Here is a 17,298-nt window from a genome sequence, read left to right as displayed (position 1 = left end):
TATTTTAGAAGCTTTCGCACTTCATTTCTAGTTAATTTGATGCGCAAATGTAGCTCAGATGCTCAAATTATCATTTATACAATTTCACGGCTTGAATAGTAAACATATTCATTAGAAGACTTTATTTCAAAAAGAAAAAGGAAAAACAAACAAAGAAAGGAAAAGACGAAAGAAAAAAACGCAGAAGAAGAAGAAAGGAAAAAAGAAAGAAAAAGAAAGGAAGGAAGAAAAAGAAAAAGCAATAAAAAACAGGGGAATGAAATCATTTACTCTCGAAGCTTACATTTCAATCGCTAGAAAAACGATATCGTTATCAACAATGGTTATCAAATGTGATAAAATTTGTAATTAATAATAGATCAATTCAGTAGATAAGAGGATTTATTTCCAGGTAATCAAATTATCAGGAATGGGACACTTTTTTTTTATCATTCAGCGTAAAGAATAATAGTATCCATCATTTTTCACTTTCATTTATTGTCTTTTTAATGTTTGAAACAATCGATTACTGAATTATTTCTCCGTGCATTAAATTCTATAAAAATAAAAAATCGAAAATACGATTTATATTTTCTTTGTGGCAACACTTTGTGGTTACGTGACGTGTTGACGACGTGACAATCAGGTTAAATTATAAATTTTCGCCACATAAAAATCACGTTGTATTGGTGGTGTTCTCAAAATGTGATAATTAGTCAGGAATAATTAATAAAAGTAGAGTGGTTATATACCATTGTTGTATCGTGAATAATCCAAACGAGATCAACAATCATTCTAATTAAATATGAATCTATATTTTAAAAATATTTTGTAGGATGAATTTTTAAAACATTTCGTTTTGTATTTGAATTTATACTTCTTATAATTTCAAACAATTGGAAAAAAGAGCGATAAAAGGATTTACAATATTTGAATCTACAAAAACAGAAGACAAAATTTCAAAAAAAAAATTCTAAGATGCATATATTACTCTGGCTTAAATGAATAATAATATAATTTAAACCTTTATTTTTTTTATTTTTTTCATACGTATTTAACATTTATATTGAATCAGTTCGTGTTTTAAGCTTTATAACTGAATGATGGCTGCATAAAAAATAATTTTTAGATGATACATAATAATAATATCTAAATAGATTCGTTAAGAGAAATTTTATTTCATTTTTTTGTGCAAAGAATATTTAACATCTTTTTATGATAATTAAATATTTATGCATATCTATTTTATTCAGACTATAGTATAAAACTTCTGTATTTAAAGTACTTTAATTCTCCACAAATATTTATTGAAATAAATATAAATATCAAATATTATATTAATTATATATTGCATTTATTGCAAACAAAAATAAACTTTAAACTCTTCTGAATGTTTAAAAATAAGATTCATTTTATTAATTGAAGTTGCAATGTCTCATAAATTAAAAATGCAAGAAGGTGATACTTTCAAATGGCCCTTAAAGGTTTCAACCTCAGAAATTTAGCTTAATTTTAAAGTGTATCACTGTTTTATTGCAAAAAAAAAAAAAAAAAAAAAAAAAAAGAATAACAATAATAACTAGAGCTTGAAAATGAATATATGTTTTATACCGTGATCATAGGTCAAGACTTAAGTTGAACTTGCAAAATTATTCTAAAATTAATAATGGAATCATAGCCAAAGTTTTAAGATGACACAAGAATGTAGTGAAAGCTTTTACAATATATGCTTAAGCTTCAGATGATGTATTTCGTAAACAACGCATAACCTTTAAAGTGTTGTAAGAGCTCTAACCTATAATGTTACTAAGTGGTCCCCACTGTCGAACCGAACGTAAACAACAACATCCCTCAAGATACTCTGACAGCCAACCACAAGTCATTATCTCAGGAAACAAAGTCACGATAAGAGAAGAACCGAGAGACAAAAACCGACTTCCCAATGCAGGAGAAGGTCACCATCTCTCAAATCTCCAAAAGCCCAGGGAATGCCTTCCCTATGGAGCACCGAACACTTACTTGATGGAAGAAGATGAGAAGGGAGTGCTTACCCGAAGAGAATGATCACATCGGGGGACAGGTATTCCTAAAGAACGTCATCTGCATCTTCTCAGCCTCATGATGATCAGTTGTGTTCCCACTGACAGCATTCGTTTCACCGTTCCATGCGTGCGTGAGAGAGACCGCTTTCCGACTGAAGGGTTGCACGGACTGTTTCTGCCAGAGGGTGTCGCAGTGCCGCCAAGGGGAAGGATTTCTTCGCCAAGGATCGAGGAGAGGGAGGAGTTCTTAAAAGTAAAAGCTAATCTGAAGAAACAATCCTATTGGCGCAGGATACCTCACGATGTCTCTATGATATTCGATTTTCTAAATGCTGTGCAGTATCATGAAAATGTTGTAACAATATTGTTGGCATTTTGAGTTAGCACAAAAATCGAAGCATGAAAGAATAATATTATTATGAAAATATTTTAATATAAGCCAGACGAGTGGTTTCTCTAGAAATTTTCTCACTTAATCTCCAATAAATGTCTTATCTTCCCTCCCGTACAAAATTATGGACCTTGGGTAAGGTCCCGATGCTTTAAATGGCATTGCCGGATAATAATTAATACATGTAGGTCTTTAAGCAATTTTAATGAATTTGTCGTTTATGTGTGTTTTGGACACCTTTTTTTTCGACCGATTGAATTTAAAATTTGACACGAAACTACAGCTGTAGCCACAAAATAACATATGAATTTCTTAAAGTCAATGCGTTACATTTATGAGAAAGTAAAAACTGACAGACGGTCAGCCCTTGAATAGATTTGGTTAAAAAATTTATAAGAATCTATAATTAAAATGCTAAACCTCAGCACTATATTTTATCTATCTTGCTTTTTGCGCTCTGTATTTATTGTGCTCACTTGTATATGGGCAGTCAGATAAATAGACTGCCTCTGAATGGATTTCGTTCCAAAATTTGATAAAAACCTGTAAAAGTTATTGCTTTTCATGATTACACAATAATTTATTTGATAGTGAAGATTGTGGTCTGGGTGAAAAGACTTGAAGACACATGTTGTCTTTTATGGGGTTTATTGGTAACATCAACAACAAAAGGCACATGAGTACGCCAAAGTGTAGAAGGCCTAGAAAACTACACATCAAATTTCTCGGGAGAGAGAGAGCCGAGATCACACTCCCCCTAGTACAAGAGTCAAGTTCACTTCCACTCGAAAAAATATACTAAACAACAACAGGGAGACCACGTGATACATGATTGGCAGCTAGCTCCCCCAGGAAGATCACGTGGTTAACTGAATTCTTAACAAAACCTATAAATTTGGTCTGAAGTCCATATGCCAAATTTCATCTATCTAGCTCAAATCTCTCTTGACTTAATGTGTTTACAGAAAGACAAACGTAATTCCAAAATAAATTCGTCAAAATTTCGAGTTTCGTTTTTTTTTTTTTTTTGGTGACAATAGATTTTTTTCGTTTTGTTTACTTAGTATATGAGGAAATAAAGACGATTGCGATGAGAGAAAGAGTAGAGAGACTATCAAATTTCCATTATTGCAGAGATGACTTTTTATTTTTCGCTTAGTTTCCCCAGAGAACTCCAGGATATATAAAAATTACGAAAAGAAAAAAATTGAAAACGGAAGCATCTGGAAGAAAGAGAATTCTGGATATTTGTCAAATTTTTTTAATAATATCGGGCGGGAAATTCCTTTGCATTACATACGCATCGACAAAACAGATTTTGACAACTCATTATAAGTGTGTGGTAGAATGCGAAAAATCCCGAAGAGGGCTTTCCAGAGTTTTTGTTTATAGGAAAACACTGATTACAGAAAATGACAAATCGATTCTGGAACGAAAGTATATTGCGAGGAAGGTGTCAGAATTTCTACTAGCCATAGTACAAAAATTGAAAATTCATAGCTTGACAATATTTTAAGCTTCAATCGTCTGTCTTGTCTTCATATTGCTGCATTGAATCAATCATTGCATTTTGTGATTAATGATGTTTGTATATGCAATTTACAGAAACTACATCAAATTATATTACAAGAAAGAGCAAAATCACTTTAAACACTCCCCGAGTACTTACTTTGGTGAACACTTTAAAAGATATCCATGATAAGGTTATTTTAAAAGCTTTTCAATTAGTTGTTTTTTTAAGAGTGAAAAAAAAAATCTCCCCCAAAATTTTATCGCATACCCTCAAGTTATGTCAGAGAAAGCTTTGAATGACATTGGCTTACAATAGTTACGAAATTTTCACATTTGGCTTGAATTTAGCATTTTTACTGAATTTATCGTGTAATCCTTGGCGAGTGTTTTGGCGATTTATCTTTGGCACGACATTAATGTATCGAAAATAAATTTGTGCGTTAGGCACATTTTTCTCAACCGACTGAAACAAAGATTTGACACAAAACTGAATCGCAAAATCTCATACCAAATTTGATACATTTAAGTAATTGCGTTTTCGAATTATCGTGTTTATACGATTCTAAAAATACAGACCGATAGATTGCCAACCCCTTGTTGGATTTGGCTTAAAATTTAGTAGTTGTCTAGACTATAGATGTTAACTCTTTGTACTGAATTTTATCTATCTAGCTGTCTTTGTTTTGTAATCATTGTGTTAATCTATATTCGAACTGCCGGACAGATGGACTTCCTTTGAAAGCATTTTAATCAAAGATAGAAATTGGAAAATCTGGTTTAACGATCGTATACCAAATTTCATCTGTCTTACTCAAAGCGGTTTTGAGTTATCCTAGTCACAGACAGACGGACATTTTCCAAAAATTCGTTTTTATGAACTCAAAGAGGTCGAAAATAAAATGATTCTCAAAATCTCGAATTCGAATTTTTTTTTTTTGACGATTACTATACTTTCTCTACACTAAGTATAAGAAAAAGTTAAAAAAAAAAAAAAAAAAAAAAAAAAAAAACTTGGGTGAAATTAATTCTTGGTGAAACAATAATAATTCATTTCAGTTCCGTTATGGTTATAAAAGTATTGCCATGAATTCGACTTAAAGTTTATCATGGAAGATTTATTAAAATTAAAGAAAAAAATGCATATAAATGAAATTTGTATTACTGAATAACTAACCTTTTTAAAAATTTCAACAATAGTGCAAAAATTATTTCTATGTTCTTAATAATATTGCAAGTTTTCGCTAAAAAGTTTAAAGTATGGCTTAGTTTTTAATTAATTAAAAATTTATTTAAAATTTCGAAAGAAATCGGGCCTGTACCTACCTTTAAAGTATTTATTTATTTATTTTATTTGTTTATTTGGACTTTAGTATGCTTTAGGTCCCATGAAGTGTTCTAAAGTATGTTATATTTTGTGCGTTAAACTATTATGCCAAGCAATTAAAATGTGCATATCAGCCTAAAAAATACATTCATGTTCCTTCATGTTCACTGTGATTTTATTACATTCACTGTGATTTTATTAAATTCTAGTCGTCTTTAACGACCAGTTGATTCTCCAGTTATATTGATTATATTTAATTTCAGTAAAATCTTTTCGATATAACTTCATGCCCATGATTCCATCAAACAGTCAGATATTAAAGTTAATTGTTGTTTTGTCATGCATACGCTCTGCATATTGTGTCCATGAACATTTCTACCGAAGACTAGCCCCATTGCATCATGGGGCTATTAAAAATGTCACTGATCGGTTCATTTATCAACTAAATTTTGCATTATTGTAACTTCACTCTTTTATTCGCGGTGTAAACAACGCATATAGTAAATAGAATCTTTCATTTCTTAGTTTTCTACTGTTGAAAATATCACGCAATTAAATATTTGATGAAAAATGAAAATGTTTTGAATTTCAAGGCAATAATACAATTTATACTTGAAAGTTAGGCAAATAGAAATATATTTGAAAAACTTCCAAAATTCAGAAAATTACTTACTTTTCTTTAAAAATGTTAGTATTAAAAATTGAGTTTGAAATGGTGAAACATTTATTTTTATGCAATAGTAATTTCACAGAAATTCAGCTTAATTTCTGATTTAGTTATTTAAAATTAATCTAAATCTAATTAAAATTTCAAAAATAAATCTAATTAAAATTTCAAAAATAAATCTAATTAAAATTTCAAAAATAAATCTAATTAAAATTTCAAAAATAAATCTAATTAAAATTTCAAAAATAAATCTAATTAAAATAGATCTAATTGAAATTTCAAAAATAAATCTAATTAAAATTTCCAATTAAAATAGATCTAATTAAAACTTCAAAAAAAAAACCTTTCTCCAAGATATATATTTCGTTTCTTTAAGAAATATATGTGCCAAATTGGTTACACACATTTTCATCTTTATTATTAACACAGATGCATTGTCTCATCATGCAATAATATGGCTATCGTCACTCTTTATTTTATACAAATTACTGTAAGAAAATAGATCAGCAAATTGATGGGAAATTTATTGAAATATATTACTTTATTGAAAACATGCTTCAGGACAAGCATTTTTTATATAAACTTTAAATGTTGATATATTGATTTATTGAAAAATGTTATTGAATTTGAAAAAAATGGCATCAGAATTGAAATTACAATTAAAATCTTTTGTTAAGCATGCTAGATTTAAAATGATGCAAATTGTAGTCATTCTTACAACAAGTCAAATTTTATTACTTCAGAGTTACAAAATTTTAAACTAAAAGTTTTAGATATCAAACATTTCAATTAGAGTTCAGAACAATCTCGATTTAGAATTCATTTTTTATAGGAATAGAATTTTAAGTAAAGAAAAGAAAAACTTTTAATAAAAAATTGAAGTAGATCAGTACACGATTATTCTGTTACATAGTAGCAAGATAGAATCATTGTGTTCTTTACAATATATTGTAGGGGAGGACGAAAAATGAATCACTTAAGATTTATTTTCTTGTCATAAGTTTGAAGCCATAAATATGTCATATTTTCAGTGCCTATTGAATTAAATTTCATATCTTATTTCAAAAGCATTGAATAACTTGCTGTAATTCTAGAACTTTGCTAACAGAACAATGGTAATTTGAATTTCGTAAGTAAACGTACATTTGACGTAGGGTGTCAAAACTTTATCATTTATCAAAATAAATTTTTTATATATGAAATTTTATGCACCAATTTTTGTGAATATGATACACTATGGACAAGTTTTATTCAATGTTATTTCTAAATATTAATTTTGTTGATAGATTGTCTTTTATTTCCTCTTTATTTTTACTACTGTGGTGGTATGTAGATTATTATGATCCATGCAGGAAGCAACAGGACGAATGTTTTGAGGAACATTTCTTTTAATAATCACATTCACACTAAACAAGCACAAACACAAAGACAAGACATTCACGCGCGCGGCTTCACAGTTCAGCATCACATCTCATTTTAATTACAATCGCAATGCACTATGGGATGACATGTCGGATGGACTAATCAGGTATCACCTTCTAGTATCCAAAAGAGAAGATAAGAGTAATGCAACTGCTACACTACTAATAAAAAAAAAATTCTTCTCGGCAAGTTGAAAGGCAAAAGTAGATTCTTTTACATTTGAGTTAGGGCCCGAAAATCACTTTTCGGCCCCTAACTTCTAAGATATTGTAGATATTGAAAAACAAAATATACGAAAGTTGTTCGTCTGAAAGAGGTGCTAATTTGGTTAATTGGACTTTTTTTATTGTCAATATTAAGAATATCATCGCTAAATGAAAATTTCAGTTCTCACCATTTTCACTCCTCGAACTGGATGGTTCATTTACAGCTCGTCCTAGATTTTTACATTTCTAGCAACATATTCCAAGCCAGTTAAAATCCAAAGAAAATTACTCTAGTTCTTGTGTTCACAAGATAACATGGACAAACATTGCAATAAATAGTCTTTCTACAAGAATCTACCTAAAAGAATTTTGTTGTGCTGCAAATCAAACCATTTAATCTATTGCACACGAATTTCGTGTAAATATACTTTGAAGGGTGAGGATGATTTGCATTTCATGTCAAACCTCTGAGACTTTAATTAAAATTTTAATCAATTGAAAAGAGTTAATCAAAGAAATTAAGATTTTCGTTAGATTGAGATTTAACTGCGATTTTAATTAGAATTTTAATCAATTTTTTAAAATTTTGGCAATTTTTTAAAATGCCTTTTACATAATTTTTAAAGACGCATTTTATTGTTGCAATGAAACTCAAACTTTTCAATATTTTATTGAATATTAATAGCATCATTTTCTTTATTTGTTGAAAGTTTAAGAAAGAAGTATTTCATTTATTATTTACGCAATTTACAAGAGAACAAGCAAGTGAAATTACAATTCCTCGACAAAAATGAGTGGCTAGAAGACAGATTACTCGAAAAATTATGTTTTTAATGGCATTATGATTTCCAGTGACTTGATTTTAGGCAATATAATTTTATGCGATTTGATTATAAGCTCTATGATTTTATGCTGTTTGATTAAAGGCACTACGATTTCAAATGACTTGATTACAGGCATTACGATTTCATGTGATTTGATAATAGGCGCTATGATTTCATCACACTATAAGAATATTTATGTACATAATAATCTGAACAATATAAGGCTATTAAAATTACATGGCTTTACAGAAGAATTCATTGCTTCAAAATTCTTTGTTAAGAGAATCCCCTAGGTATGCATAAGACAATTAATTGAAATTAAACTAAACCAAAATTCCCAGCAAGTACTGATTGTTAGTACAGAAATAAAGATACAGCAAAATATCAAACTTTAAAAATTAAATTTCACGTCTTCCTTATTCTTCATCTATTTCATGGGCTTGAATCAGGATGAAAAAACTTAATTAACTTTCTCGTATTGGGCAAATATTCCATTCACCAATATTCAAATTTTTCTTATGGTATCAGTAAAATCAGTATGGTTGCTCAAAAGTAACATGGTCTGTCTTTTACTATTATTGCAAATCGACATTTTAAATGTTTTACATGGATATTATAAGCAAGCCTCCGCACACAGATTTCTGGGTAAAAATTGGAATAATTGTCTAAGAATAAATTAAAAAAATTAATCAGTTCATTATTTAGAATGAATTTCTAAGAACACGTAAATGCATTACACATATCCTATTTATTTACCATGTGCATTTCAAAACTTTTTTACTACTGTTTTTCGTCATTTACTAATTAAAGATTTAAAAATTTGTCGTACTGTAGAACAGAACTACGTTATGCTATTATGGTATTTACATATAACTTAGTTACTATGTGGCAATAATGAATCTTTTCTCAAAGGTTATGTCAAAACAACAATTCAAAACTGCACAAAGCTGGAGTTTTAAGATAATATAATCTGATTCCATGATATTCTTTTTCAAAATACAGCTGATATTTTAATGATGCAAATCTGTTTTTAAAATAGTTTTTTAAAACATATTTGTACTGCTAAAATTAAAACATTTTTTAAAAATGTAATTATTTTTTTATTTCTTTGTTCTTCATTATTAATATTAAAGATTCTTGAAATTAACACTTTTTTTCTCAATCTCATTTTTGCCTCTTATAAGGAATCGCTAATTATATAATGTAATAGATTGATTATCAGTTTTGAAAATATTAAAATAGTGTATTATTATTGATTTTCTAAAATGGAAGATTTTAGTGCAATAGCATTTTAGGAAGCAATAAAAAATTGAATACAAAATCCTATTTTTCTAAAAATGAAACAAATAAATTTAAACAAAAGTATATTAAAACAGAAAATGAAATTAGTGAAAATTAAAAGATAAACATCTGAAGTAAAAACAAGCATACTAAAACTTGGAAAAAATTATAATACAAAAATAATGCAATAAAAAATTATAATATAAAAATAATTTAAACTATATAGTTAACTGAAATAGAAATACTATCAGATAGAAATTTAAAAAGTACTTACGTCACTGTATAATGAGAAATAAAAGAAATTACGATAACGTAATAAAGAGTAATTAAAATTAAAATCTAAACAATGATGTAAAATTAGTGAAATACTGATTGTAAATGGAGTTGTAATGAAACAAATTTATATTCTTAAAAATCAGCTAAAATTTAAGCAAAGTCATAAGAAAAAAAGATAGTCACTTGCTTGTTTATGAAATAGATTTTTTTCTAATAAAAGCACTTTTAAATTAAAAGTTATAGTTTATTTATCTTATGCAGCAAACGATCCATTTAAGAAGAGACGATTTTTTTTCTTCATTCAAGTAAGGCAAATTTAATTATATTATGCTAGGTGATATGCCCGGCGTTAAAATATTTGCTGAAATATTTTAGCGTCTTACTTGCTCGGTATTAAAATAACTTAATGCCTAATATTTTTAATGAGAAAATTATTTCTTTATGAAATATTTTAACACATGGGATCATTATATAATCTGAATAGCTTTTCAATTAAAATGAGAATTTCAATTTAAGCAGACGATTTTTAAAAACCGTTTCTGATTAGTCGGGCACATTGTATCTTTCTCTTCTTCGGCTGGAAACGAGTCACTTATTTATAATGTGAAACTAGAATGTTCTTGAACTTTTAGATTTGATTTTCCACATGTTATATTTTCTTGAATCAGAAAACATAATTTATTTCAACCAGCCTGTTTATCTGTGAACACAATAATTGAAAGATGCGACGATTAAGACATATTAAATTTCGTATGCGGTTTTAAATGAAAATTATACATTCTATTAAATAAATTATTAATTATTTGATAAAAAATTAGCATTTTTACCAAAATAAATAACATTATTAAACGAATACATGTTAGCTCAGTTAAAGCTCACATCCTCAATAATCCTTATGAGTTTTCATTAGAGCAAATAGAGTAACTAGTCATCTTTGTAATTATTATCTATCTAAATTGTATCTTTGTAATTTGTATCTTTGTAAGTCATTATTTATTTAACTATCTTTGTAATTTTCAAGTTTTAGATTTCTGCAGTATTGAAAGCATAAACATTTGGGCGTTATTTAAACTTTCCCAAGATTCTACGACACGTGACTGTTTCCTTCATTTTACTATATATGTATAGTCATGTTCAAAAAGTTCGTGCTCGAGATTTTGACGAATCTCCAAGTTTTAGATCTCCCTGCATTCGAAAGACAAATTTTTGAAAAATATCTGTCTGTCTGTGACAAAACTAACTCACAAATGCTTTGAGCTAGATGGTTGAAATCTGGTATACGGTCTTTACACCTATGAGTCTCTGCAACAGAAAAAAGCGTCTCGAGTTTGCAAAGAAGCATATAAGCAAGCCTCTGTCTTTTGGGGAATCTGTTCTTTTTTGTGATGTATCAAAATTTAATATCCATGTATCAGATGGCCTAGTTATGGCCTGTGGGAAATAAAGGCAACACATGTTAATTAAGAATTTATGTGGAACTGTGAAGCAAGGTGATGGCGGAAATATGGTATGGGGGTGTATCAGGGCTGCTGGTATCAAAAAGTTATATTTTATAAAAGTATGGATAGGTACATGTATCTTGACATTCTAAAATAAAATGTTTTAACAAATGCAGAAAAACTATCCCTGGAACTGACTTTACTTTTCAACAGGACAACATACGTCCAAGATTTGTCAAGAGTAATTTCTCTATCAAGTTAAACAACAGCCTCATAGCCCTCCCCAGTCTCCCGATAGAACATTAGCCCTCCCCACTCACTCGACACTAGGCTCCCTGTAGAACATTTATGTGAAGAAATCAGCCGTGAACATAAAAAAATATAACACAAAGAACAAAGTTGAACTCAAAAGGGCCATTCAAAACATTTTGAGCACTAGTTCTCCAAAAACAACAAAAATGCTTGTAAAAGTTATGCCACAACGTTTGAGAGAAGTGATAAAGGCCAAAGGAAGGGCTACCGATCATTAAATACAAGTTGGTCAGCATGAAAAGATCTTACATGTACTATGTAAATAGAGTACGGAAACTTTTTTGTTTCTTATTATTGGCATTTTTTGATACTTTCAATTTACGTATTTAATTTTCTAGATAGTTTTTCCCTTTATAATATTCATAAATAATAAATGAAATTGTGTTAGACCAATTCTCATTTTTATAATAAAATATTTTGTGTTAAAAATTAAACTTTCTTTAATAATTATAGCTACGTAAAGAATTTTTTTGTACCCTCCGTATATACATCTTATTAATTGAATATTGGCAAAAAACTATTTATCTTAAGTCTTACTCAGCATGTAATAATGTTACTTATATAGTTCAGATATGAGTATGTTTTTGTGTTACATATACTTGAGTAACACAGAAATAGACATGTGTTACATATAATAAAAATAATAAAAGAAACCTACTCATTCACGTATGGATTCTAATTAGATCTGATTTTAATTTATTTTAATCGTTTCAAGATTTATTTTGATTGTTTTAAACATTTTTTAGATTTAATATTTAATCACCTTATTCATTATTAATATTTAGTTTTAATTGCTTTAAACATTTTTAAGACCTACCTTTTATTGTTTTAATCATTTTTAAGATTTGACTTCGATTTATTTATATCAATTTAAGATTTGATTTTTATTTGTTTAAATACTTTTTAGGATGTTTTAAAATTTGATTTTATTTTTAATTTTAATCTCCCCCCCCCCTTTTTTTTGTAAATTCGGAACCTGGGGAAGTTGGGAAAATGAACTGTCACTATAAGTCTATAGTCTTTGTGTCACGTGGTCCCTCTTCTTTCCGGCCATCATTTGGTTCATTCGTTTAACATAAATAATCAAATAAAAAAAGATATTCGTCGAAGAGAAATAGGATATCAAAATGCAAAAAGATAAGTACATAAGAATACGAGTTCAACATCAATCGTAGCCGAGCGGACCAAGGCGCTATTTGAAGACTTGGGCTCGGTTACCAACATTGCTAATGCTCTCTTCTGCTTAAGGAAAGATTAAACTACGGCTCCGTGCAGGAAGGCAAAAGAAAGTAAAAAAAAACTCCATCTGTCTGTATTAAATATCATATGATTAAACTCCGCACATTCCCTCTTCGAATCTTACACACCTTGACAGGATTATTATAAAAAAAAAACTTTAACTTTATATTAATTTCTAAAAAAGAATTTAAATTATATATCTGGATGCTGAGATCAGAAGGCGATGGCAGCGATGCCGAGCTAGGCGCTAGTTTAAGGCACCAGTCTCTTCGGGGGCACGGATTCCAATCCCACTGCTGCAATCGCTGTTTTTTGCTTAAGGAAAGATTCAACTATGGCTCCGGGTAAATAGGCAAAAGCAAGCCAAAAAAATTCGTCTATCTGTATTGAATATCATTTCAATAAACTACGCAATTTACATCTTCTAATATCACTCATTTTCACAGGATTATTATAAAAAATACTAGCTTCATATCAATTCCAAGAATGAAACTCAGTAAATGATTATTTGGATGCTGAGATCCGAAAATTGTCGTAGCGTGGCCGAGTGGTCTAAGGCGCTGGTTTAAGGCAACAAAAATTTGCTTCGCAGTTAATTCGGAGGAGTGGTTTCGAATCCCACCGATACCATCGCTTTGTTTCGAAACACGGCTCCGGGTTGGTAGGCAAAAGGAAGCCAAGAAAACACCATCTGCCAGTATTAAGTATCATTTCATTGAACTCTGCACTTTCCTGTTTCTAATGTCACACACCTTGAGAGGCTAATTATAAATATACGCTGCCATCGTACTCTTTTGCTTCAGCAAACATTGAAATACGGCTACCGCGCAGGTAGGCTAATGTAAGTCAGTAAAACTCCGTCTATTTGCATAAAATATCATTTGATATAAAAATACTAACTTCATATAAATTTCTAAGAAAGAATTTAAGTTCAATTTTATTTTTAAAGGCTGAGATCGGAAGGCTGCAGTAGCGTGGGCGAGCCGTCTAAAGCGATGCTTTTAGGCACCAGTATCTTCGGAGGCGTGAGTTCGAATCCCACCGCTGCCATCTCCCTCTTTTGCTTTAAAAAAGATTGAAATACGGCTACTGCGCAGGTAGATTAATGTAAGTCAGAAAACTGATTCTATTTGCATAAAATATCATGTGATTAAACTCCGCACTTTGCCAATTGTAATATCACTTCCCTTGACAGGAAGAATTATTATGTAAAAATGCTAGCTTCATATCAATTCCTAAGAAAAAATTTAATTTTATTTTTGGAGGATGAGTCCGGTAGACTGCGGTAGCGTGGCTGAGCGGTCTAAGGGGCTGGTTTAAGGCACCAGTCTTTTCGGAGGCGTTGGTTCGAATCCCACCTCTGCCATCTCCAACTTTTGCTTCAGCAAAGATTGAAATACGGCTACCGCTCAGGTAGGTTAATGCAAGTCAGAAAACTGATTCTATTTTCATAAAATAAAATGTGATTAAACTCCGCACTTTCCCAATTGTAATATCACTTCACTTGACAGGAAGGATTATTATATAAAAATACTAGCTTCATATCAATTCCTAAGAAAAAATTTAATTTTATTTTTGGAGGCTGTGTCCGGAAGACTGCGGTAGCGTGGCCGAGCGGTCTAAGGCGCTGGTTTAAGGCACCGGTATTTTCGGAGGCGTGGGTTCGAATCCCACCGCTGCCATCTCCCTCTTTTGCTTCAGCAAATAAAATACGGCTATCGATCCGGTAGGTTAATGCAAGTCAGAAAACTGATTCTATTTGCATAAAATATCACGTGACTAAACTCCGCACTTTCCGAATTGTAATATCACTTCCCCTGACAGGATTATTTTTTGAAAATACTAGCTTCATATCAATTCCTAAGAATGAATTTAAGTTCAATTCTATTTTTGGAGGCTGACGTCGGAAGACTGCGGTAGCGTGGCCGAACGGTCTAATGCGCTGGTTTAAGGCACCAGTCTCTTCGGAGGCGGGAGTTCGAATCCCACCACTGCCATCTCCGTCTTTTTCTTTCGCAAAGATTGAAATACGGCTACCGCGCAGGTAGGTTAATGCAAGTCAGAAAACTGATTCTATTTGCATAAAATATCATGTGATTAAACTCCGCACTTTCCCAATTGTAATATCACTTCCCTTGACAGAATTATTATATGAAAATACTAGCTTCATATTAATTCCTAAGAAAGCAATTAAGTTCAATTTTATTTTTGAAGGCTGACGTCGGAGGACGGCGGTAGCGTGGCCGAGCGGTCTAAGGCGCTGGTTTAAGGCACCAGTCTCTTCGGAGGCGTGTGTTCGAATCCCACCGCTGCCATCTCCCTCTTTTGCTTCAGCAAAGATTGAAATACGGCTACCGATCCGGTACGTTAATGACAGTCAGAAAACTGATTCTATTTGCATAAAATATCACGTGATTAAACTCCGCACTTTCCCAAATGTAATATCACTTCCCCTAACAGGATTATTTTTTTTTAAAAAAAAGCTTCATATCAATTCCTAAGAAAGCATTTAAGTTCAATTTTATTTTTGGAGGCTGATGTCGGAAGACTGCGGTAGCGTGGCCGTACGGTCTAATGCGCTGGTTTCAGGCACCAGTCTCTTCGGAAGCGTGGGATCGAATCCCACCGCTGCCATCTCCCTCTTTTGCTTCATCAAAGATTGAAATACGGCTACCGCTCCGGTACGTTAATGCAAGTCAGAAAACTGATTCTATTTGCATAAAATATCACGTGATTAAACTCCGCACTTTCCCAATTGTAATATCACTTCCCCTGACAGGATTATTTTTTAAAAATACTAGCTTCATATCAAATCCTAAGAATGAATTTAAGTATAATTTTATTTTTGGAGGTTGACGTCGGAAGACTGCGGTAGCGTGGCCGAGCGGTCTAAGGCGCTGGTTTAAGGCACCAGTCTCTTCGGAGGCGTGGGTTCGAATCCCACCGCTGCCATCTCCCTCTTTTGCTTCAGCAAAGATTGAAATACGGCTACCGCTCCGGTACGTTAATGCAAGTCAGAAAACTGATTATATTTGCATAAAATATCACGTGATTAAACTCCGCACTTTCCCAATTGTAATATCACTTCCCCTGACAGGATTATTTTTTAAAAATACTAGCTTCATATCAATTCCTAAGAATGAATTTAAGTATAATTTTATTTTTGGAGGTTGACGTCGGAAGACTGCGGTAGCGTGGCCGAGTGGTCTAAACCGCTGGTTTAAGGCACCAGTCTCTTCGGAGGCGGGAGTTCGAATCCCACCACTGCCATCTCCGTCTTTTTCTTTCGCAAAGATTGAAATACGGCTACCGCGCAGGTAGGTTAATGCAAGTCAGAAAACTGATTCTATTTGCATAAAATATCATGTGATTAAACTCCGCACTTTCCCAATTGTAATATCACTTCCCTTGACAGAATTATTATATGAAAATACTAGCTTCATATTAATTCCTAAGAAAGCAATTAAGTTCAATTTTATTTTTGAAGGCTGACGTCGGAGGACGGCGGTAGCGTGGCCGAGCGGTCTAAGGCGCTGGTTTAAGGCACCAGTCTCTTCGGAGGCGTGGGTTCGAATCCCACCGCTGCCATCTCCCTCTTTTGCTTCAGCAAAGATTGAAATACGGCTACCGATCCGGTACGTTAATGACAGTCAGAAAACTGATTCTATTTGCATAAAATATCACGTGATTAAACTCCGCACTTTCCCAAATGTAATATCACTTCCCCTAACAGGATTATTTTTTTTAAAAAAAAAGCTTCATATCAATTCCTAAGAAAGCATTTAAGTTCAATTTTATTTTTGGAGGTTGACGTCGGAAGACTGCGGTAGCGTGGCCGAGCGGTCTAAGGCGCTGGTTTAAGGCACCAGTCTCTTCGGAGGCGTGGGTTCGAATCCCACCGCTGCCATCTCCCTCTTTTGCTTCAGCAAAGATTGAAATACGGCTACCGATCCGGTACGTTAATGCAAGTCAGAAAACTGATTCTATTTGCATAAAATATCACGTGATTAAACTCCGCACTTTCCCAATTGTAATATCACTTCCCCTGAAAGGATTGCTTTTTAAAAATACTAGCTTCATATCAATTCCTAAGAATGAATTTAAGTTCAATTTTATTTTTGGAGGTTGACGTCGGAAGACTGCGGTAGCGTGGCCGAGTGGTCTAAACCGTTGGTTTAAGGCACCAGTCTCTTCGGAGGCGTGGGTTCGAATCCCACCGCTGCCATCTCCGTCTTTTTCTTTAGCAAAGATTGAAATACGGCTACCGCGCAGGTAGGTTAATGCAAGTCAGAAAACTGATTCTATTTGCATAAAATATCATGTGATTAAACTCCGCACTTTCCCAATTGTAATATCACTTCCCTTGACAGAATTATTATATGAA

General features: G+C 31.8%; 1 protein-coding gene and 6 non-coding genes across 7 annotated transcripts in view; 6 read left to right on the top strand and 1 right to left on the bottom strand.

Moving 5' to 3' along the window:
• Positions 1-2,173, bottom strand: part of LOC129963966 (uncharacterized) — a 62,559-nt gene extending 60,386 nt beyond the window's left edge. The window contains exon 1 of the mRNA XM_056078602.1: positions 2,031-2,173. The gene's annotated coding sequence lies outside the window, so the exon portion shown is untranslated. The remainder of the gene's footprint in view (positions 1-2,030) is intronic.
• Positions 2,174-14,514: 12,341 nt separating this feature from the next.
• Trnal-aag (transfer RNA leucine (anticodon AAG)) lies at positions 14,515-14,596 on the top strand. Its single transcript has one exon. It is a non-coding gene; the product is annotated as a tRNA-Leu (tRNA).
• Positions 14,597-15,147: 551 nt separating this feature from the next.
• Trnal-aag (transfer RNA leucine (anticodon AAG)) lies at positions 15,148-15,229 on the top strand. Its single transcript has one exon. It is a non-coding gene; the product is annotated as a tRNA-Leu (tRNA).
• Positions 15,230-15,784: 555 nt separating this feature from the next.
• Positions 15,785-15,866, top strand: Trnal-aag (transfer RNA leucine (anticodon AAG)). The gene has a single exon. It is a non-coding gene; the product is annotated as a tRNA-Leu (tRNA).
• Positions 15,867-16,420: 554 nt separating this feature from the next.
• On the top strand, positions 16,421-16,502 carry Trnal-aag (transfer RNA leucine (anticodon AAG)). Its single transcript has one exon. It is a non-coding gene; the product is annotated as a tRNA-Leu (tRNA).
• Positions 16,503-16,739: 237 nt separating this feature from the next.
• Positions 16,740-16,821, top strand: Trnal-aag (transfer RNA leucine (anticodon AAG)). Its single transcript has one exon. It is a non-coding gene; the product is annotated as a tRNA-Leu (tRNA).
• A 236-nt stretch (positions 16,822-17,057) lies between these two features.
• Positions 17,058-17,139, top strand: Trnal-aag (transfer RNA leucine (anticodon AAG)). The gene has a single exon. It is a non-coding gene; the product is annotated as a tRNA-Leu (tRNA).
• The last annotated feature ends 159 nt before the right edge of the window (positions 17,140-17,298 follow it).

Source organism: Argiope bruennichi, chromosome 3 (assembly GCF_947563725.1).
Source record: "Argiope bruennichi chromosome 3, qqArgBrue1.1, whole genome shotgun sequence".
NCBI lineage: Eukaryota > Metazoa > Arthropoda > Arachnida > Araneae > Araneidae > Argiope > Argiope bruennichi.
Note: the sequence above shows the minus strand (reverse complement) of the source record. Positions and strands in the feature narration are given on the sequence as shown.